The 22,473-nt window shown below is 38.9% G+C and overlaps 1 long non-coding RNA gene across 1 annotated transcript in view; it reads right to left on the bottom strand.

The window, feature by feature from the left end:
• The window catches only part of LOC140896222 (uncharacterized), a 45,976-nt gene extending 26,810 nt beyond the window's left edge, over positions 1-19,166 (bottom strand). Inside the window, exons 1-2 of the long non-coding RNA XR_012154469.1 lie at positions 19,088-19,166; positions 17,572-17,710 (exon numbers count right to left, since the gene is read on the bottom strand). This is a non-coding gene — a long non-coding RNA (uncharacterized lncRNA). The remainder of the gene's footprint in view (positions 1-17,571; positions 17,711-19,087) is intronic.
• Positions 19,167-22,473: the final 3,307 nt, after the last annotated feature.

Raw genomic sequence — 22,473 nt, 5'->3', positions numbered from 1 at the left:
TTAAAATAATGGCTTAATCTTGCAGAGTCTTTCTACATAAGACCTCCAACATGTAGCCTTTCCTATCCATCGACACAGCTAAAACTCTCATTCAGGTTCTCATCATCTTGCATCTCGATTACTGCAGCATTCTTTTCTATGACTTGACAAATGCTAGCTTGATCCATTGATATCCACTCAGAATGCTGCTGTAAAGATCATTTTCCTAGCCCATTGCTTTGACCACATACCCCTCTTTTTGCATCCCTTCACATCACAGACTCTCTCTTCTCTATCATACCAAACATAAGTTATGTCTCTTCTCCTATGAAGCGCCTCACATTTAGGAAAAGCCCCCAATAAATGTCCACAAAACTCATTATGCTCCTTCATAATCTTCCTTAAAACTCTTCTTTGCCACGAGGCCTACAAAAACTTAACAAGGCTTAGGCTTCTGGTGCACTGAGACCAGGCTTAGGCTGCTGGTGCACTGCCTATCATGCTGACCAATATAATCTCATGATTTCCTTGTACTCCCCCTTTCCCGCATCTGTATCTATCTATTGTTTCTTGTCTTTCTTTTAGCTCGGTGTTTGTCTGGCGCCTAGCACAATGGGGTCCTGACTGAAGCTTCTAGGAGTTATGACTATACAAATAAACAACATAATAATCACTGAGAAGGAGTGCGTGACTGATTTACATTAGTCGAGTCACTATTCTGTATACCTTTGTCATGTCACCTGTTCTCACCTTCTCTAGTGCAGATCTTTTAACTCTCTTCTCATTGTAAGTCACTTGTCAAGTAACTTGCCATTTTCTGGGCCTTGTCACTGTAATTGGAAATGTCCTATAGCATACATTAGAAAATTCTATTTCTGCTACAGAATTCTAAAGAAAGATTATCCTTCCATTAATTTTTATAAGTTTTAAAAGTAGTTTCAGTCAAGCCATATTATTTTTCCATAGCACCTGATTGGTTTCACTGCTTTTAAGTTTTGTAGGAGTTTTCCAATAGGTCAAACTTAACAATATCCATCTTGAAAAAAGATTAAAAAAGCAAACAAAAGAGGATGCATTAAAGGGTAACACATAAATAACACATCAAGAACACTATTACATTTATACCTTTCTACTGTAAACTAGCATCATTTCTGCAATTTTACTGCCATTGTCCACTGAAAAATATATTTCCACTGAACTCTATTTTCCTTACAATTGTGTTGGAAATGTTTTCTTCTAGTTGATTTTGTAGTAGACTCATCTGACTATCCGTGATCTGAGAGCAGGTTGGTAGGAAATGTGTCTTCATCTGTGTTTGGAAAGTGCTTATAACATTCTAAATAGCGATAAAATGGCCAATATGCTAGTCAGCCAGGAGTCTAACCTACTTGTCGCTAAATGAAAACAAGGGTGAAGGTGAAGCAGAGGTTAGAGGAATTCAGAAGGATGGGCCCAGACTCTTACAGGTTGTCTCACAGCTATGCCTGCTGACTGGCTCCTAGTAAAGGAGAAAGACAACATCAAGCTGTTGTTATGATTTTTTTAAGAATCAACCAATTTACCAAATTTCTATCTAATTTCTTAATCAGACATCCTAGGCAGACTCTACATCTCTGTTTCTTTATACTAATAGTATTTTGTGCTGTCCTGACTTTGCCATGTGCATGGCAGTACAACATCCTGTATAACTACCCTTTTGACTGTGTGGCATATTTAAGGTGGCTCCTTCTTTGAATTTTTTTAAGGCTCTGCTCGCAGTTTCACCGGGACAACTCTATTTCTTTCTATGGTGACTTGCTCCCTGTGCAACCCCACTGCAGTCAATGAAATTACACAGGTGTAAACAGCAGAAATGTGGTCCCTGGCTTTCAAATATAGGGGATATTGGTCATACCATTAAGCCCAACACAAGGGCCTTTTAATTTAAATGTAATCTGCAAAAGACCAAATTACCAGCAACATGTTCTCATTAATTCCTATAAGGGATGCTCAGGCTTTGACCCCTTATTGTTCTCCTTATCGGGAAGTGGCTGAGTCATAGTATTAATAAGCCATCACTCACTTAAATGGTCATTCACTGCTCCATGGACTAAAGACAGGCTCATCCTTTTGAAGTGGGACTGGGCAAGCAAGGCTGCTGTAATGGGCTGTGATTATTTTCACTATGAATGCTCCTCTGGCTTTGAAAAATTAAAAGGAGAGCTCGTTTTCTTTCTTGAGTATTTCTCACACTGGCAAAAAAAAATGAACACTTTGAAATGTAAATGATTTAATCTTTGCAAACCTCTGCCTCAGAGGGAGCTACAACTTCATTTACAAAATGAAGACATTTTAGGAAATGATTATCATTGTAAAATTGAGGCCGGCAGGGGGTCTGAGTTCAAACTCTTAGGATATCAGCAGTGTAACAAGTTTGATCTTCCTTATTGCATTGCTTGCATTTGCTCGTGTGGGTTCCAGCAGAGAGACATTGTAAATGGGAATTTGTTCCCAGTAGTTTCCCTTAGTTAAATAAAATAGTTATGCTCATTGTTTAAAAAAACCCAACCATTCTAATACAATTCATGGCAAATAAAAAATAAGATTAAAATTATTTGGATTAGTACACAATTGGTGTGTGTATGTAATTTAGTACTTGAAAAGTACCGACAGCTTTGAAGGTTGAACTCGTTTGTTTATCCACAGCACAGGCAACAGTAGTGCTATCTTTACTGTACTGTTGTGTCTCAGACCTGATCTGGCAGGACCACCCCAAGTGGGGAAAGAGTATTTCATTTAAATGGAACCATTCAGTCCTTGGCCTCCTCTGCTAAGACTCCCAAGACAATTAATGCCAGTGGTAGTGCTGGATATAGATTAGGTCCCTTAGTAACTGACAGAGACTACTGACTCCCATCACAAGGATGCAGATGGTAGCAGCTTTCAGTGATTAATAATCTAGACCATGATCTGAAATCTGATCTGGATGGACAGATCCCTGCACGCACATGCGATTCGACTGAGATTAGTGGCGCTCCATAGAGAAAGAGGGATCAGTCTGTATGAATTGTACCTTAAGAGGGAAGATGTTAGAGAAGATTCCCACTGGTGACTTTAGGGTGGGATTCAATGCTCTCTCACCCGCTTTACACCAGTGTAACTCTACTGATTTCATTGGAGTTGCTCCCAGTTTGCAGTACTGTACATGAGATTAGAATCAGGACCTTTAACTCATTACCTTTCCTCCTGAGCCAGCCTGTCTCCCAGCATGATTTACTCAAAAGCATGACTTCAATGTAAACTGTAAAGACACCAAATCTTCCTCGTGAAGAATCCCTGCTGTTACTTTGATCTCACTCTAAAAATTGAATGTATGCAACTCTGGCGACATTCAGAAGTGTAAGCAGTTGAATGCATCTATGCATCTACACATGCAAGGACAAAATACTGAATTTACCAGTATTCAATATCTGACCATGGTAAAAGTGAGTTGAGAATTAAGGGCTGTGTGTGCACAATGTACACAGCATAGACTGAATAAGTTATGGAGAGCTAAGCCGTGGTACTGATCCAGACCAAACTTCTGAGGCTTTCCTTACACTAATCGTGAGGAGCAAAATATCTGCATTGTGTTTTAATATTCTATAAAAAGAGAGAAAAATATGCACTTGGGTTAAAAAAAGTCTGTTGAAAATGTCCACAGCATGTAGAAAAATAAAGAAACCTTTTAATAGGTTGCAAAAAAAAAAAAAGTGTAAACAGCATCCAGTATAAAGCCAGGCTCATTGCTTACTGTTTTTCTGGGCTTAAGCAGGTGTTTTGTTCATGTGCACTGAAGTGTGAGGCAGCTGTTCTCTCTAAGGTATGAAGGAGTCCATTGTGAACAACAGTCAGCTTTGGTTCCAAGGCAAGTTTGTAAATTGGACAATCCTAGTAACAGAGGTAAGTTCCACACACTTCCTTTTGGATAGGACTTCTTTTGCTTAGTTGAGCTACACACCTGACAGGTGCTGCAGACTCAGAGTCAAAGATGAGGGTGTGTAACCAGAAACAAAGGTGAGAAAGAAAGCCCTGTGGAGTAAATCTGGTCTTTAGCACACAGCATGTCAACTGTATCTAAATGATTGCAGTATAAATGTGCTATTTGGTGGTTTTTTATGAGTTCTAAGTGCCACTGACCTGAAAGATACTCATTCAGTGGAGGACTGACCTCTGACTGTTGAGTACTATGTCCTATGATATTTTACATAGCTATTTGCATATGATGCCTATAACAGAAGATTACTCTGTTGGCTGATGGGCATTGTGGCTAGACGGGAGGCTATGGGACTGATGAATATGAAGGATGAATATGTAGGCTAGCGATGAAATAGCACTGAAGCGGGGTCCTGAAAGTTATACTAGATTGTGAGCTCTCTAGGGAAGACCATGTTTGTTTTACTTATTTCTACAGAGTGTTGCACAATGGAGCCTTTATCCCCACCGTAATAGAATTAATAAGTTTTTTTAATGGACTGTAGCTAGTGAAACTCCATGGAGAATTCCAGAGCATTCAGTGAATTCTGAAACCTCAACTCTCAAATGGATAGGGTGCGACTTCCTCAACCTCTAAGGAGATTTGATTTGATCGTTACTGTTAATTTTTTTCCCCAGTCCTGGCCAACAAGACTTACAAATACTGGACCCTGATTCTTTTTGCAGGCTAAGAAGAGAGATGGTAAGGGGTTTTGGTTAAAGCAGTATTGCCAACTCTCATGATTTTGTCATGAGTCTCATGATAATTACTGTTTTCCTTAAAGCCCCAGCTCCTAGAATCAAGTGGATATGTGATGACTTCAGCCTTTATTCTTAAATAAAAAGTAAGTTTGTAGCTCTCGTGGCTGTGGAGAAAGCTACAAAATGTGACCCCAGCAGGCAAATAAAAGAACCCCAAAGACTCAAAAAGCCGCAGGCAAATAAACAGAACCCCAAATCTATTATTTTTACATCATCTCATTATTTTAAAGCCAATCTCATGATTTTGGTGAGCCTGACTCATGATTTTTGAACATTTGGGGTTGGCAGTACTGCTAAAGTTCCTCCATCAAATGCTTTTATGCACAGTATTCATATAGATCAAATGTCTCAGTATGAACATCACCCTCCATGGACTGCCATTAAACGTGTGGCGATAAACTAATGACAATAGTCATCTTTAACGTAAGTTCCTTTTAGCTCAGCATTTTGGACAAATAACTCACTGTTTTACACTAGGGGTTGGGGGAAGCTGAAATAAATGTGCAACATGTTGCTTCATTCTCTATTACTGAGCTTCTAATTTTAAAGAAGTAGGGAATTTAGCTACTGGACTGGGATTCTTTAAGAACTGGCTGCTTTGAACTAACCTGCAAATACTCTGCTATAGTTAATTCACTATCAACGCAAACTATTTCCAAGTTGTTGTTTTCTTAATATTGTCTTTAGTGGCAGATATTTTACATATTAAAAGTATTTTTCATGTTAGCCTAATGAACATGAATGGCTGCTGTAATCCACCAGGGGAACATATATTTGGGTTTTCATTCATGCTTTAGAGTATTGTCACAGTTAGGCACAAAGGAATAATCTGATTGTTTCCCAAATAAGCAAGAACAAATCGTGATTGAAGGATTCCTTCTATTTAAAGCTATGCTTTGCAAAGCCTATTGAGCATGTTATCAGAGTCATCTCTAATGCATATACTAACTACACAAAGCTGTTGTATAGATGCCATTCAAGAGCCAATTTAGTATCAAATGGTCAATATTGCTGACTTGCAGATTACAAATATCACAAGATATTTATGTTTTTGTATTAAATCAGGTTGAAAATAAGAGGCAAAACTCTGGGTCGCTCCATTTGTAATTAAAATAGGTCTGAATTTGAATCGATGTTTTATGATTTTGTTTGGCTGGGATTTGAAAAGCGCCACCACTGATCCAGTGCCTTTGCCTTTCACAAAATAATGTGAAATTTGTATAAATGGGCAAAAGAGCATTAGATTACATCACCTTGTAGGTCAGCTGGAAAAGCAAGAGCATTAAGAGTGAGTCGTCCACAATACGTATTCTGATTATGAGAAAGCAGAGTGAAAGGCAAAAAACAGGTGTTACAGGACAGTGTGAGAAATTATGTTAGGGGATGATTGTAGCAAAGGGGTTAGATTCCCTCTGCTATCTTTCTGTGGTCAGACACTAAAACTACCAGGGGCGGTCCTCATATGTTTGACCTCTGGGCAAAGATAACTCTTTCATACCCTCTGTTCCACTTTTCCACTTTGTATCCAAGCCCTCTGCTATAAAATGTAAAACCAGCACATAGAACATGCTGCTTTGGAGGTCTGCCACTTGCATTCAGGCAACCATTTGTACTTTTGCAGGCGTAATCAATCTCCTGTTGCTATCAGCAGGGGAGTGGAGCTTTGCTGCTTTATGGCTTAAAAGTAGTTTTGTGCAAATTCTACTCTTCTCTCCCCTCTCCCCCCTCCCCCCAGCCCCGCTTTTAGCTCCACTACTCATAGGATTTTCAGGGACATGGGCTAGAGCTGAGAAAAGAATCTTGTTTGATTTAAGCATAGAGGGGTTTTTTGTGCGTGTTTATATTTTCTCTGCATCTATTAAGGGGTGTGGGGGAGAGACTTCATTTATATGTTAATATTAGCCAGCACCCTGACTAAACTGACAGAACTATTTCATGGGAAGCTGACAAATTTTGTCAGCTAGGCTATACTTCCACATCTCAATGGTGGCAATAATCTTGATTAGCAAAACAATTGGGGGGCCAAAGCAGTCCTGCTGCTCCAAAGGCCCTGCTCTCAGGTTACAGTTTGCTAATGTGATGCATCCAGAGAGTCCTTCAAGCTTGAAAAAATTCTCAAAAGCAGCTGAATTTAGGCAAATGAAGGGAACCATTTTGGGGGCTGGACAAAAGGGGTTAAATTGATTGACCATGTCTCCATAGTCTTATAATAATCATTTACTTAACAAGTGCACAGAGAATCATTCCATGGTAACTGATGGAGTTAACAGAGGAAGTTCGAATGGAATATCTGTTTATCGGAGACGTATGGGAATTTTAGCCAAAAACCAACCCATCATTTCTATCTGTAGTATTGGGTCTTACTTAGAAACAGCAGTAAAATTAAAAGGATTACAAACACTTTATGATGGCATCTTCTCTGAAGCATTCCAGGCTTCCATTTTTCATTAGCTTGCTGCATTGCTAATTAAACCTTTGGAAATTAATTGCTCTTGTACTGAGGAAATGAAACTGCCTTATAAAGGCTTAAGCAGTCTTATTTTCAGTGTTATTTATGGCACCTATTTCTGCCTGCAAGCAAGTTATTTATATCGTCACCTTATTTGAATCAAACAGGCTTCATTATTATATACAGGATCCACATTCTGCTCTCATTTACACTTGTTCAAAACGGGGGCAGCTCCCCTGCTATTAGTGGAGTCACTCCGCATTTGCATTCATCTAACAGAACAAAATTTGGCCCACTGGAATTACAGGCTCACAAGAATTAGTCTGGCCCATATGGGCATACTATGCAAAAGCCGAGATGTTATACAACTCTCTTCAGAGTTTGTGTGCCAAATTCTACAGTTGTATGTGTGTAAGTTGCATGTGTGGTATCAGTCAAAAAACAGATCTCATTGTAAAGGAGGGTGTAAAATAAAGGCCATCCCACACTTTACTTGACACCCTCTGATTGTTGCTTTCCTGCTATACACACAGCCTTGACATGTAATTTACACTCCTTTTTCTATATAACTGTACATTATACTACTTTACCACTTACACTGTGATTTTTATCCTTGTAGAATTTAGCCCAATGTGTATACAAATAATAAGTATACCTGTAAAATGCAATGATAGATGTGTCTTTTTTTGTAATGATTCGGGGAAAAAAAAAAGTTTCCTACCTATGGCAGTCATAGCACATATTTTAAATTTGCATGGAGCTGCTACACATTGAACTTCTTTAGCTTCAACAGCTCTTAATTCCATAATTTTATTAGATATTCTGCACACATGAAGAAGGGACCAGGTTAAATCACAGAGAAGAACAAGACAAATTATTTGTGCTTTTGCTTCCTGTTCTTTGAAGTTTAGTACCATAAACGCTATTATGGTGAAATTCAAACTTTTCTAAGCCAGCCACTTGTGACCAATGTGCTGCAAGTACATTCATAACTCTTCCTTTAAATCTCAAAGCCCACTTCTTCGGTGCTGTTTAGAAAGATGAGCAACATTTTCAAATTTAGTTAACTGTGTACAGTTAGAATATTTATTTTAACTCTCAAATTTGTGAGCGCAAATACAGGTGAACATTTTTCAAGCACTGTCTTCTGCACATTCAAGATGTATCATATAAACAGGCAAAATCCTTTTCTCTAAATAAGCGGTGTGTGTGTAGGGTAAATTCTATCCACCACACTATCATAGCAATTGAAAATTGAACATGCAAAGTTGCACGTGCATAAATGAAAACCAGGTGGAGGCTTCCTTGAAAATTAGTCCTCTTCATCCTGAGTCTCCTGTCAATAGCATCATTTTTATGGTGCTGGTACTCCATTGATTTAAATGAAGATACTTCCAACAGACACCAGTGTAGATGAGAGGATCGTCAGCTCCCTTATATCTAACCAGGAAATGGGTACTTAAAAAACAGCATCAGAAGGTGTCATAATGATTTGGCACATAATCCTGACTTTACTCAGGCAGAGCCCTCTTTAATGCCAGTTGGAGATCCGCCTGAGTAAAGGGTTCAGGAATGGGTCCATTGAGCCTTTGAAGACCTTGAACCACATTGGCTAAATCACATTGTAAACAAGCATTTATTTTCTGCAGATCTTATCCAGCAAAACAATGATTTTCAGAGATTGACAAGACATAACAAACAAAATAATCATGAAGAACTAAATCCAGTGCCCTCAGGAATTAAAACTACAGTCGGGAGAGGGGTTTACTAACACGCAACATACTGGCAACCTGCATCAAGCGGACTTGAAGAAGAGCGCTGTTTCCTCTTCTTTTTAACAGTTCTGTTCACAGGCTCAGTTTTTTCACTACTTCGTGTTTCCAGATGTTCATAACTGAATTAATTTTTTTAAAGGAGCCCAGAGGGCTGTTTTATACCATCTGTCACATGGTGCCATAGTGACACAGAAACAGAAAAGAAAAACACCATATTACACCATTGACATCATATTGCTACATCTTCATTAAGAACTAGGGCTGTCAAGCAATTAAAAAATTAATCATGATTAATTGTGCAATTAAAAAAAATAAAAGAATACCATTTATTTAAATATTTTTGAATGTTTTCTACATTTTCAAATATATTTATTTCAATTACAACAGAACACAAAGTGTACAGTGCTCACTTTCTATTTATTTTTTATTACAAATATTTCTGCTATAAAAACTAAAAGAAATAGTATTTTTCAATTTACCTCATGCAAGTACTGCAATACAATCTCTTTATCATGAAAGATGAACTTACAAATGTGGAATTATGTACAAAAAAACTGCATTCAAAAATAAAACAATGTAAAACTTTACAGCAGGGGTGGTCAACGTATGGCTCCGGAGCCACGTGTGGCTCTTCAGAAGTTAATATGAGGCTCCTTGTATAGGCACCGAACCCAGGGATGGAGCTACAGACACCAACTTTCCAATGTGTAGGGGGGGTGCTCACTGCTCAACCCTTAGCTCTGCCACAGGCCCTGCCCTCAACTCCACCCCTTCCCGCCCCCTCCCCTGAGCCTGCAGTGTCCTCGCTCCTCCCCAGAGCCTACTGCACACCACGAAACAGCTGATCGGGAAGGAGGGGGAGGCGCTGATTGGTGGCGCTGCTGGTGGGTGGCAGGTGCTGATGGGGGGGCTGCTGACGAAGTACTGTGGCTCTCTGGCAATGTACATTGGTAAATTCTGGATCCTTCTCAGGCTCAGGTTGGCCACCCCTGCTTTAGAGCCTAAAAGTCCACTCAGTCCTACTTTTTGTTCAGTCAGTCACTCAGACAAACAAGCTTGTTTACATTTGCAGGAGATAATTCTGCCTGCTTCTTGTTTACAATGTCACCTGAAAGTGAGAACAGGTGTTCACATGGCACTGTTGTAACCAGAGTCGCAAGATATTTACGGACCAGATGTGTTAAAGATTCAAATGGTCCTTCATGCTTCAACCACCATTCTGGAGGATTTGTGTCCATGCTGATGATGGGTTCTGCTCGATAACGATCCAAAGCAGTGCAGACCGACGCATGTTTACTTTCATCATCTGAGTGAGACAGCATGACCGGAAGGGGGATTTTCTTTTTTGGTAGTTCGGGTTCTGTAGTTTGCACATCGGACTGTTGTTCTTTTAAGTCTTCTGAAAGCATGCTCCACACCTCATCCCTCTCAGATTTTGACAGCACTTCAGATTCTTAAACATTGGGTCGAGTGCTGTAGCTATCTTTAGAAATCTCACATTGGTACCTTCTTTGCGTTTTGTCAGATCTGCAGTGAAAGTGTTCTTAAAATGAACACCATGTGCTGGGTCATCATCTGAGACCGCTATAACATGAAATATATGGCAGAATGCAGGGGACATACAATTACTTAACACATTATATTTTTAACAAGCGTCATCAGCATAGAAGCATGTCCTCTGGAACGGTAGATGAAACATGAAGGGGCACACGAATGTTTAGCATATCTGGCATGTAAATACCTTGCAATGCTGACTACAAAAGTGTAATGCCTGTTCTCACTTTCAGGTGACATTGTAAATAAGAAGCCAGCAGGATTATCTCCCATAAATATAAACAAACTTGTTTGTCTTAGTGATTGACTGAACAAGAAGTAGGACTGAGTGGACTTGTAGGCTCTAAAGTTTTACATTGTTTTGTTTTTGAGTGCAGTTATGTAATAAAAAATCTACATTTGTAAGTAGCACTTTCATGATAAAGAAATTGCACTATGGTATTGTATGAGATGAATTGAAAAATATTATTTCTTTTGTTTATCATTTTTACAGTGCAAATATTTGTAACAAAAATAATAATATTAAGTGAACACTGTACACTTTTTATTCTGTGTTGTAATTGAAACCAATATATTTGAAAATGTAGAAAAACATCCAAAAATATTTAATAAATTTCAATTGTTTTATTGTTTAACAGTGCGATTAAAACTGCGATTAATCACAATTCATTTTTTTATTGTAATTAATTTTTTGAGTTAATCACGTGAATTAACTGCAATTAATCAACAGCCCTATTAAGAACCATAAACACCCACCCCCCCCGCCCTACATTGTTGATATCTTTATCCAAACACCCATGATGGAACTATCTCATTTGGAGATTGCTTTGGGCAATGGTATAGGTTACAGTGACAGATCGGAAGTTATGAAGCCCTGGCATCACAACGATGCTAAGGATTCTGGTTTTTATTCTCAGGCAATTTATGAACAGCAGAGAATTTCTCACTTCCACATGCTCAAACTTTCAGGCCAGGAGGCAACACCTAAATCAAAAGCATTTGCCACAAAAGTTTCTCTACGGCATGACATTATGGTGATTCCTTTTCTGAGTGAATACAGTGCAAACTTTCCAGACAGTTCTCTTTCAATCTATGCTTCTTTATAATTCTCATATTGCACCAGATAATGGGTTTCAAGACCCATTGTATTATCCACATGCAACCAAACTCCGTGGAGGGCTCTCAGCAACATTCACATCTGTGTTTGTGTGCGGGGGGGGGGTGGGGAGGGGAAGAAGGAGAGCCAAAGGGAAAGATATTCACTGTCTATAGCACCACAAAGATTCCCTCCAAAAGGTAATGCAGCTGATCTGTATTACCAGTCCTGAAGCACCCCTTCTGTGGTAGGCGACGTGTAAGGTCTCCTCATGGCAGTAGAGGCCCCATGTTCTGCCAGGGCGGGAGTGGTGCCCCAAGGCATGGCGGCAGTACACAATAGGAGAAATCTGGGGGCAACCCCCTTGGCCTGTCCATGGGATAGGGCACATTTTCCCATCAACCTTTACTGAAAATTAGAGTAAGTCAAGAGTCTCCTTGTGCTGTAGTATTCCTCATTATTTTTAAAAAATGAAGGGATATATATTCTTTACTTGATAAATGGGTGTGCACGCATCTGTATGTGTGTAATTCATCACTGGGAGAATCTCACAAAACTTCATTTACATGATTTTGTGGAAGAGATATTCAGACCTTTGTGTATCTCACTCACAAAAACTAGCCTGATCACTGCTCTTGAATGACCAAACAATGCCTCAGCTTAGCTGAAATGTTTCCAGTGAAGTTGTAAGTGAACAAGAAGCTTGAATCAAGCACTGGAATAAAAGCCCTCCACAATTTCAAAGAAAAGATAATAGATTTGGTTTGGTTCCAAACATCGTCAGCTAGATGAACACCAAGGACAATGTTTAGTTATAGATTAATAATCCAAAGTACAAATAGTTCTGAACAAATTGGGGGAAAACATAAAACCACAATATTAAGCAAACCAGAGGCCAAAGGTCTGCCTGCGGTTACTAACCATTCTCAGAGTTATCTATTTTTTTAAAAGTGATGACACAAACTATACTTAATAAGCTACAGAACTTCACAACACAAATATTAAGGTGAATCAGCCTGAATCATATATGCTGCAAAGAATCATGAAATGTAAAAATCAATCACCGTGTGTGCAGATCATAGTTCTTATGCAAACAGCAGTAATGAAATCACATTTATTTGCTGAATAGGAAAATGAAGATTGCTTTGCTCTCATTTAACAAGGACTCTCATTTAGAAGGGAGGGATTCTAAATTATGATTTAAGTTTATTATGGAAAGTTCTCAAGAGTTCTCATTTCTGCATGCTCCTTTAAACTGGCTGGTGAAATGCCAAGTTATATGTGAAAGATTCTATATGAAATTTCAAATTCCATATGAAAGAAAACTGGCTTAATAAATCTTATTATTTAGGTGACCATGTGGCTGTAATATGTAACATCACTGGAATTCTACTTTAATCATATTTACTGTCAACTGCTTATAAAGCATTACCTACAGAAGTAACATGGGTTGTGGATTGTTAAAATATCTGAGGAGTAAATGGAAAAAGAAAGAGAGATGGACTTTCTTTCAACAGGAAGATAACAGCTAGAAAGACAAATTCAGACCTGCAATTTCATATATACCAGGTCTGAATTTTGTCTCACATTTTACAAACTGTGATCATTCCTTAGTTTGTACCACTAGGCCCACCATCAAAGGTGACAGCAGAAGGCCTTCATGCAATACAACATGCAAATCCCACCAGTGCTCTATTTTGAGGGACTAAGGTAAGATTTAAGTGGTGCACAATGTGGTTGTCCTCTTCACAGTCAATATTAACCTTTTTTCTGTTGTAGATCATTTCCCAAAGCAGTCCCAATTTGAATGAATGGGAGCACAACTCCTGTTGGCTTCAATGGGGGCTTCATGTGCATACTCTGGCCACAAAAATTTGTTTCATGACATTTAGCACAAATGTCACCATTTTGTTTTGCCTAACTTCACACCTTTCCCCACAGCTTACACCTCCCACTTCAGTTCTGATTTAGTTGCAATTTTCCCTGAAATCTTGAACAAGTTTGCATGTTTAGTCAGCACTGAATTTTAAGCCTGGAGATTTCCTGACCAATTTGAGGTCTGATAAAACTTAAACCACAGCCTTATATCCTTTAGACTCTGATTCTATGTTACCATTCTATATGCACTGTATCAAACTATTCACATTTTTGCAACATACAAAGAGGCTTTTCTTTTAGTTCCCAAACAAATGACCTCTTCAAATTCATAATGAGGAATGAATCGAGCTAAATGGACTTCAAGGTGAGTCATTCATTAATCATAAACAAAACAGGACTGGAATCAAGGACACATCAGCACATACTGTAAAGGTAAAAGGTTGCACAAGCTTTTTATTTAATATTAACTACATTATGTTTTTTTTTTATGTGAATTCTGAGAAGTTGATTTTCTCAGCTTGTTTGGAAGTGTTCAAAGTGACTGGCTAATCGCTCTCCTCAACCACTTTCCCTTCAAGTTAATATTTGTTTAACAAAACTGTATCATGTGTTATGTGTTTCTCTTCCTGACGTTAGAAAGCTATGGACATATTTAGACTAAAATTATTTTGGCAATTATGTAAATAGAAAAGTGCTGGGGGAAATTTCACAATCAGAGGAGTTATGGGCCAAAGCCTCAGGTGGCTAACTCCACTGGAATCAACTATTTCATTGGAGTTATACTGACAGAATTTGGCCCATACCATTTAAGAGGAGGCCAACCATTGCATTTACAGAGCTCCACTCAGCACAGCTGAGAAACTGGGTGGTGGGGAAGGAGAGAAGGCTTTAAGCCAACTTTACTATTCCTAGCTCTGGAGACCAGGTTGGGGTCAGTAATGCAGTTTAGGGTGAGGACTGCTCTAAATTATACCTCACTGCCCCTTCAGCTTTTTTTTTTTAAATAAATCAGTCAAGCAATCAATAAAATCAATAATTCTTCTCTAACTTGTTATTGTCCATGTGAGGGGGAAATGGATCACAGCTATGATGGTGAGTACAGTTCCTAACAGCTGTTTTGAAGCAAAATACTGAGCTCTGATCTGGATGGTGGGTGCTAAGCTAGGAATATACAAGAGGTTGGGTTCACAGGCCTGTACTGATCTTATTTACACGTTTTACATCCGTGTAATTCCATTCACTGCAGTGGAGCTATTCTTGATTTACATCAAAAACAGTCTCAAGGTCTTGGGCATGAAGGTAGGTGAACCCTCCCTCCCATACACAGCAATGTGAGACCTAGCGAGGACCACGGTGTGCAAGGTGAGAGTTGAGTGACCCATTTGGAAAGTACTAGGTCTAATCTGAGGGGGTTAACAGTGAGTACCACAGGCAGGAGACAGCATATCAATTTAAGTCCATATACCAAGGTAACAGGCTTGTCCTTTATACGGGCAGACTTTTCACCCTCAGTTCTGACTTTGAAAGATGTGGAGCATAGAAGTTGGTGAGGCAGATTCACAAAACTAAACAGCAGAATCACCCACAAGCTCTAGAACATTCTGTTGCCCAACCAAGACCCAAGTTCTGTTGGAAACACAACAAATGTAGCTAGTGATTACATATATATGCCAGGAGTTCAGTGGTGACTAAGCCTGGCTCTCCCTGCACGAGATGTGCAACGAAACAAAGGTCAACTGGCAACTCTGTATTTTCGTAGAAAGAGAGAATAGTATTTGGACAACAGAGGAAATTAAATTAAACTGCTGCACCTGTTGCATCCAAAGCTGAAATTCATATTGTCTGAACATGCTTATTCTGTGAGCATATTTGACTGAAAGGTTCAGCAGCAGCTTGAGACACTTTCAATAAACAAAGGCGCAAGAGAAAGTGATTTAAACACATGGGGCCATGCTGCGACGTTGCACCTGTGCGATGCAGGGATTGAGTGGAAATACTCTGAGGCCCAGGGCAGAAGGCGGCAGACTGCCATAAGGAGAGCGGGGAACAGCACTCTTACACGTGGGGCAAAATGAAGTAGTGTGCTTTCTCCATTGAGCCTGCTGCAAAACACTAGCCGCCATACTGGAACTGGGGTAAGATGGAATTCTGGCCACCTCATTGACTACATTTTTTAGGGGACCACTGGATGTTGCTGGGTATGCTAGCCAGCCCCCCCACCCCAAAAATGTAGGGAGTGCTAGAGTAGGTACAGTGCGTGGCTCTACATTTGTGCAGAGTGGGGAGAGGAAAAAGGGAAGAGGTCTTCCTAGCAGTGCATATACACAGCTGCTCAGATAGTCCAGTGATGGGCATGATCTAAAACCCAACAGAATTGCACCCTTGATTCTGTGTAATCATTGTCCCTCAAGGGATCTCTAGTTTTCACAATATTACTAACCCCCTCCAGGGCTAAGGCACAGAACCTGGCTTTTGTCATACATGTATGATGCAGGCAACTTTAACTTTAGCAAATACATTTTCAAATAATTGTTTTAGAATTTCCATCAATTTGCCTGTTTTTCTGAAAACTCTCCTCCAGGAGAGGGTAAATAGAAGAATACTTTCCTCTCGGATAAAGAAAAGGAGTACTTGTGGCACCTTAGAGACTAACCAATTTATTTGGATAGGTATCTTGGACCTATTATCTGCACTGTGGATACTTCAGATAAATAGCCAAATACTGGCCCATTGTGTAAATGGCTCCAAAACAGATATGTAATATGATGCAAAACAGCTCTATTGTGAGCCCTTAATCTAACAAGGAATCCTCCCTCCCCACTGTCACACACCATAGCAGCCCTGAAGCAGGGTTACTATTACTCATCTGGGGCACTGGTGGGTCAGGAGGGTGACAATGTCAGAAACCCCTTGAGGTGGTTCTTGGGGTGATGTAATATATTGAGTCACCACTCTCAGAGCAGATTATTCACAGTAATCTGGATTGTTTGGTAAAAGCAAACAATATGTGTTTTCATACAGCCACATGTAAAGTTATACATCTAGGAACAAAGACTGTAAGCCACACTTATAGTATCGGGACTCTATCCTGGGAAGTAGTAACTCTGAAAAAGACTTAGGGGTCATAGTGGATAATCAGCTGAACAGGAGCTCCCAGTGTGATGCTGTGGCCAAAAAGGCTGATCTGATCCATGATGTAAATAGGGCAATCTCAACCAGGAATAGGGAAGTTATATGACCTCTGCATTTGGCATTGGTGAGACTGTCGCTGGAATACTATGTCCAGTTCTGCTGTCCACAATTTAAGAAGGTTGCCGATAAATCAGAGAGGGTGCGTGAAAGAACCACGAGAAATAATAAAGGATAGGGAACAAAACTTTAACAATGGACTTGAATAACGGACTCTTCAATTTAGCAGACAAAGGTATAACGAGATGCACTGACTGGAAGCGGAAGCTAGACAACTTCAGACTAGGGTGTGTGTGTGTGTTTGTTTTTTAAAACAGTAAGCGTTACTAACCACTGGAACAATTTACCAAGAAAAGTGGTGGATTCTCCATCACTGCCAATTGTAAAATCAAAATGGGATGTTTTTCAAACAGATAGGCTCTAGTTCGAAAAGGAATTAATTCAGGGAAGCCCAGTGGCTTGTGTTACGCAGGAGATTAGATGAGATGATCACAGTGCTCTCTTCTTGTGTTATACTCTGTGACATCTATTCTTGCCCTGGACAGTGCTGGATGGACAGTTCTCATTGCCAGGTAAGGAGCCCTACATACACTAAATATTCAAACCACGCACCCTTATGCTCTTGATTCACCATGGCATAAGAATAAAGTGTTTTTTGTAGCATATCACATGTCTCTCGGAGCACCACCTCTCTGGAGGCTTTGGGGAAACCACAGAATCAGGGAGGAAATGTCCAATCTCACAGAATCTGGCCCTTAGCAATAAAGATATGAGAGGCAAACATTGCCCTTAGCTTTTCAGGTGTGTTAACTATCTCCCAGACTACAATTTACATGAAGAAATACAAAATACTATGTCCACTTACGTAATCAGTCCCACGATCATGTTTTCCATACCTTATCTGAATAACCGATGCAAGTCCTGGAGGGCTGCTGTGGTATCTTTTTCCATAATAATCCCGTCACCTTCCATCTGTTAATAATTAGCTACGTAATCCATGTGTCATGTTATATAGTCATCAAAAAGTGATCTTACCTGCATATAACACACACAAAACAGTATGATAAGATACTTTTAAAAAGAAGCGAGAAACTTAAACATTAATAAGTAGAAAATCTGGGAAATCAAAGCATTTTTCCTCCTTTTTTTTTTAAATAGCCTTTCATTCTTTTTATGATTTTGTCTTTGAAAGCTCTTTCTGTGGATGACAGTTGATATTGTTCTTCCATCCTTCTGCAGACAGCATTAGGGAGGGAGAGAGAAAAAAACTATTGTAGAGCTTCTCGTCTCTGCAACATGATTTTTATAATTAATATATACAACTGAGCAGAGAAAGGTACGTTATAATGAAGTGCAATTAAGAGGTGTTTGTTCCTGTCCCACACACAAGATGACTATAATTTCCCTGGCTGTTTAGAAGTAGACCATGATCATTATATTTCACACATATCTTTTCTACTTTTTTTTTTTTTTGCACTCCTGATTTTGTTTATTTTCAATTAAAATACCAAACAAACATGAGTTCAGAAAATCTGATATTCTGTTAACATCATCTTTTAATTACACTTCTTAGCAATCATTAAATCTAACATCCCACTCACAAAACCAAATTCTGTTCCAATGTATACCCGGCATAACTCCATTCATACCTATGGAATTATACCACATTTACACTGTGGTAAAGGAAAACAGAATTTGCTCTGTCCCCAGGCAGTCTGGCTCACATGCAACTTCTGAGTTATTAATCAATTAATTTTAAAATTAACTTACCTTAGAACAGTGGGTTTAGTTTACCAAAGCTGGGTTTAGACTATAATGCTTAAATTTCAGTTTTGCATTATTTGTATTGTGGTAGCACCTAGAGGCTCTAGCCCCATTGTGCTAGGGTCTGTACCAACATGTAATAAGAAAATGTCCCTATCCTGAAGAGTTTACAAGCCAAATTCACGAGACAACCATTGGATGCAGGAGACAGAGAAGAGGAGAATATGGAGATAAGTTTCTGTTTGATATGGATCTGACAGTTTGTGCTTTAATTACAACCCCAACATGTTGGTGCCTTAATACTGATATTAAGAATAAAGATGGACAAAGCCAACAAAAGCTGATTTAATTGTGGATCAAACTTTGCAGTTCAGGCCTGGGTCTGCAGGAAGTTGATCCAAAATGCTGAATCTGGCCCTCCCCAAACTTGGTTTCGGAGGAAGTCCAGAACTGAAGCTGTCTGTGAGTTTTGCAGGTTGGACCAATTGCTAAGGACGCAAAGGAGCTAAACAAACATTCTCCCCCTCCCTCTTTAGATTTGGAAAACCCTTGTAAACCAATTCTGCAAAGCACCTAATAGTGACAGTGGAAAGCCAAACCAGCATTTATAACCTTATTAAAGCCAACTGAATCCAATGAAAAAACTACCTCTGACTTCGATGGGCCTTGGATTAGGTCTGTATAATTTTGCTCAGATCCCATTTACAACCATAGGTAAAGAGCATACTGTTTCTGAAAACAAGATTAAAACAGATTTAAAAATGTTATTAAACCCAATGTTAAAAAATTATGTAATACACAGGTTAAGAAAAGAGTGTCTGTACATCTGGGTATAGTGCTTAGATTATCCACAAATACAAAGTTTGTTTTAAAATTCATAAGATACATATGTACATAATCAGCAATAACCCAAATTTAGGTGAATAAATTTAACAATACAGTTTAGATATTAGCATTCAAGTATTTGAGTACATCACACATGAAAAGTTATACAGAGAGTTGGTTGTGGAAAGCAAATATATCAATACATGAAGATTGTCCCTCAGCAATTGAGAATTTAGGGTAGTACTACCCCTGCCTATCTTGTGGAGATGACTTTCGAGAGGAAGGAGGGTATTATTTCTTAGATCTGAGTGAATAATTTCCAGCTGCATTATTAAATGAATGAATCCTCTGTCTCTGCTTATAGGATGGCACAATTTCTTTGAAAAAATTCAAGAAGTTTGAAGCACAAATATAAATTTTACCCTCTGTGAGCACTTGTCCTAGTAAAACTGAATAGCTCAAATTTTCATGGATAGGGAATATAAAAGGGGTGTGAGCACAGCAATACAAATTCATTTTTAAACTGTAGTGAATATTTGCCAAACCTTCTTGTGACATTTGCTCAACTCTACAAAACGCTTGCTGGAGAAAAAAAAAATTTCATATTTCGATATATCTACATCACTTTAAATCTATCTAAAACATCATTTTTAAATTCATTGTTGGGGTTCCCCAAATGATCTAAAATATAAAAAAATTAAACCTTCTGTTTTTCAAAATATATTATCCATTTACCCTGTTAGATTACTGACCTACCCTCATATTTGTGTTCTTTCTCTCTCTGCTAGTGTCTCCAACTAGCTTCACTTCAAACTACAGCTGATAAAAATTACAGGATCAACTTCCACATCCCGAATCCCTGCAAAACTTTCCCCTCAGTATCTTTTATTCACTCCTCAGTTTTTCCATGCGATATTTTGACAGAATTTAGTCTGCTTGTTTTAATACTGCTTTATATGACTATTAATTTAATTGGACAGAAGGAGCCTTCCTACTAGACTGAAATGTTCAGTGTCTAGTACTTGTGCAATAGACAGGTTTCAGAGTAACAGCCGTGTTAGTCTGTATTCGCAAAAAGGAGTACTTGTGGCACCTTAGAGACTAACCAATTTATTTGAGCATAAGCTTTCGTGAGCTACAGCTCACTTATTACCGTGTGTGACTTCTCTTATCTGCTACCAATAAGCCATTTTGCACTGGTATCCCTTCACATTATGTTTTACACTAAAAGTCATAAAAAACCCTCTTATTTCAAAGAAAAAAAAATCCAATCCAACCAGCTCTCCCCCATTAACTAAGAAAAAACCCAAGTCTGCCAAAGTAATGATCTTATCCCAGTTGCTCTGTAGTAGATGCGTTAAAGTGATCATGTAGACTTCTCACAGTAACCATGTGTGTTAAAAGACAGATTTGATGGGATTTGCATGTTAATTGATTACAAGTGAGGAGCCAGCCATATCTTTCAGCAGTTATGGAAAATTATTTACTATAATACACATTTGGAAACACGGAAATGGACAAGAAAGTCAGTCTAATTTCATTCTTTGGATTGCATAAAAAAACCTAAACAATTAGAAATTAAACCACCTTTCCTCCTTAGGCTCCTTGCTAATCTCCCCTAAACTCCTCATTAATCCTTTGTCCTCCTATATTTAGTTAACATTTTATTGTACTGCCTACAGTGCAAATCACTTGTCGAAAGCAAAGAAATTGAAACTGCATGGCATCAGTCATGGGATAAACAGCATTCCTGTATAAATGACAGATGCCATTCCGGCAAATACTTATGCACAAGTAACTTTACTTAAATGAGTAGTGCTATTCAATTCATTGGGATTATTCACATGAGTAAGGAACTGAGAAGACTGCATACATGTAGTACCATTCATTCACCAGAGATGGTTAAATAACCATTTAATGGACTGCAAAGGAAATGCCATATTGTCATGAGCATGGCACAGCTCTCATCCTTCTCACCTTGTCCCAAGTTGGAAAGCTCCATTAATAATCTTAAACTAGTAATTCTTACGTGACAGCTTGCTGTACTATCCCACTTGCTACGAGGCCAGATCCCGTTCTGTTTAGATCTTTAGGGTCATGATCTTCATTTTGCTTTTTAAAGGGTGTGATGAAGTCACACAAAAAAAAGAGAACACACAGAAAAAAGAGAACACAAAAGAGAACTCCTTGGGACTGTCACCTGATGTGCTGAAATTACCTCTGAGCCAGTTTTCCCTGCCAGTTTGGGACTTCAGAACTCTGTCTTGTTGAGCCAGACACACTAGCCTGCTGCAACACAGACCCAGGGTCTGGGCCATGCCCCCAAAGCTGCAGGCTTTAACTGAAAACCACTCAGTAGGTTATCTATCTCCAGCACCAGGACACCCAGTTCCCAATGAGATCCAAACCCCAAATAAATCCATTTTACTCTGTATAAAGCTTATACAAGGTAAATCTGTAAACTGTTCGCCCTCTATATCACTGATAGAGAGAGATGCACAGCTGTTTGCTCCCTCAGGTATTAATCACTTACTCTGGGTTTAATAATAAACAAAAGTGATTTTATTAAGTATAATAAGTAGGATTTAAGTGGTTTCAAGTAACAACAAACAGAACAAAGTAAGTCACCAGGCAAAAGAAAACAAAACACGCAAGTCTAAGCCTAATACATTAAGAAACTGATTACAGGTAATATCTCACCCTCAGAGATGTTCCAATAAGCTTCTTTCCCAGATTAGACTCCTTCCAAGTCTGGGCCCAATCCTTTCCCCTGGTACAGTCCTTATTATTTCCAGCAGACATCTTAGGTGGTAAACATGGGTATTCTCATGACTAGGTCTCCTTTGTTGTGTTCCACTCCCTTTTATAGCTTTGGCACAAGGTGGGAATCTTTCATCTCTCTGGGTCCCCACCCTCCCTTCTAAATGGAAAAGTATCAGATTTAAGATGGATTCCAGTATCATGTGGCATGGTCAAATGTCCTGTGAGATCTCATTCTTCATTACCCAGGGGCTGGTCATACATACACAGGAAGGCTTGCAGGTAAATAAACCCATTCACAACCAATTGTCCTAGTCAATGGGAGCCATCAAGATTCTAAACCACCATTAATGGCCCACACTTTGCATAATTACAATAGGACCTCAGAGTTATACTTCATATTTCTATCTTCAGATACAGGAATGATACATACATACAAAAAGGAGGAA

Source organism: Lepidochelys kempii, chromosome 12, assembly GCF_965140265.1.
Source record: "Lepidochelys kempii isolate rLepKem1 chromosome 12, rLepKem1.hap2, whole genome shotgun sequence".
Taxonomy (NCBI): domain Eukaryota; kingdom Metazoa; phylum Chordata; order Testudines; family Cheloniidae; genus Lepidochelys; species Lepidochelys kempii.
Note: the sequence above shows the minus strand (reverse complement) of the source record. Positions and strands in the feature narration are given on the sequence as shown.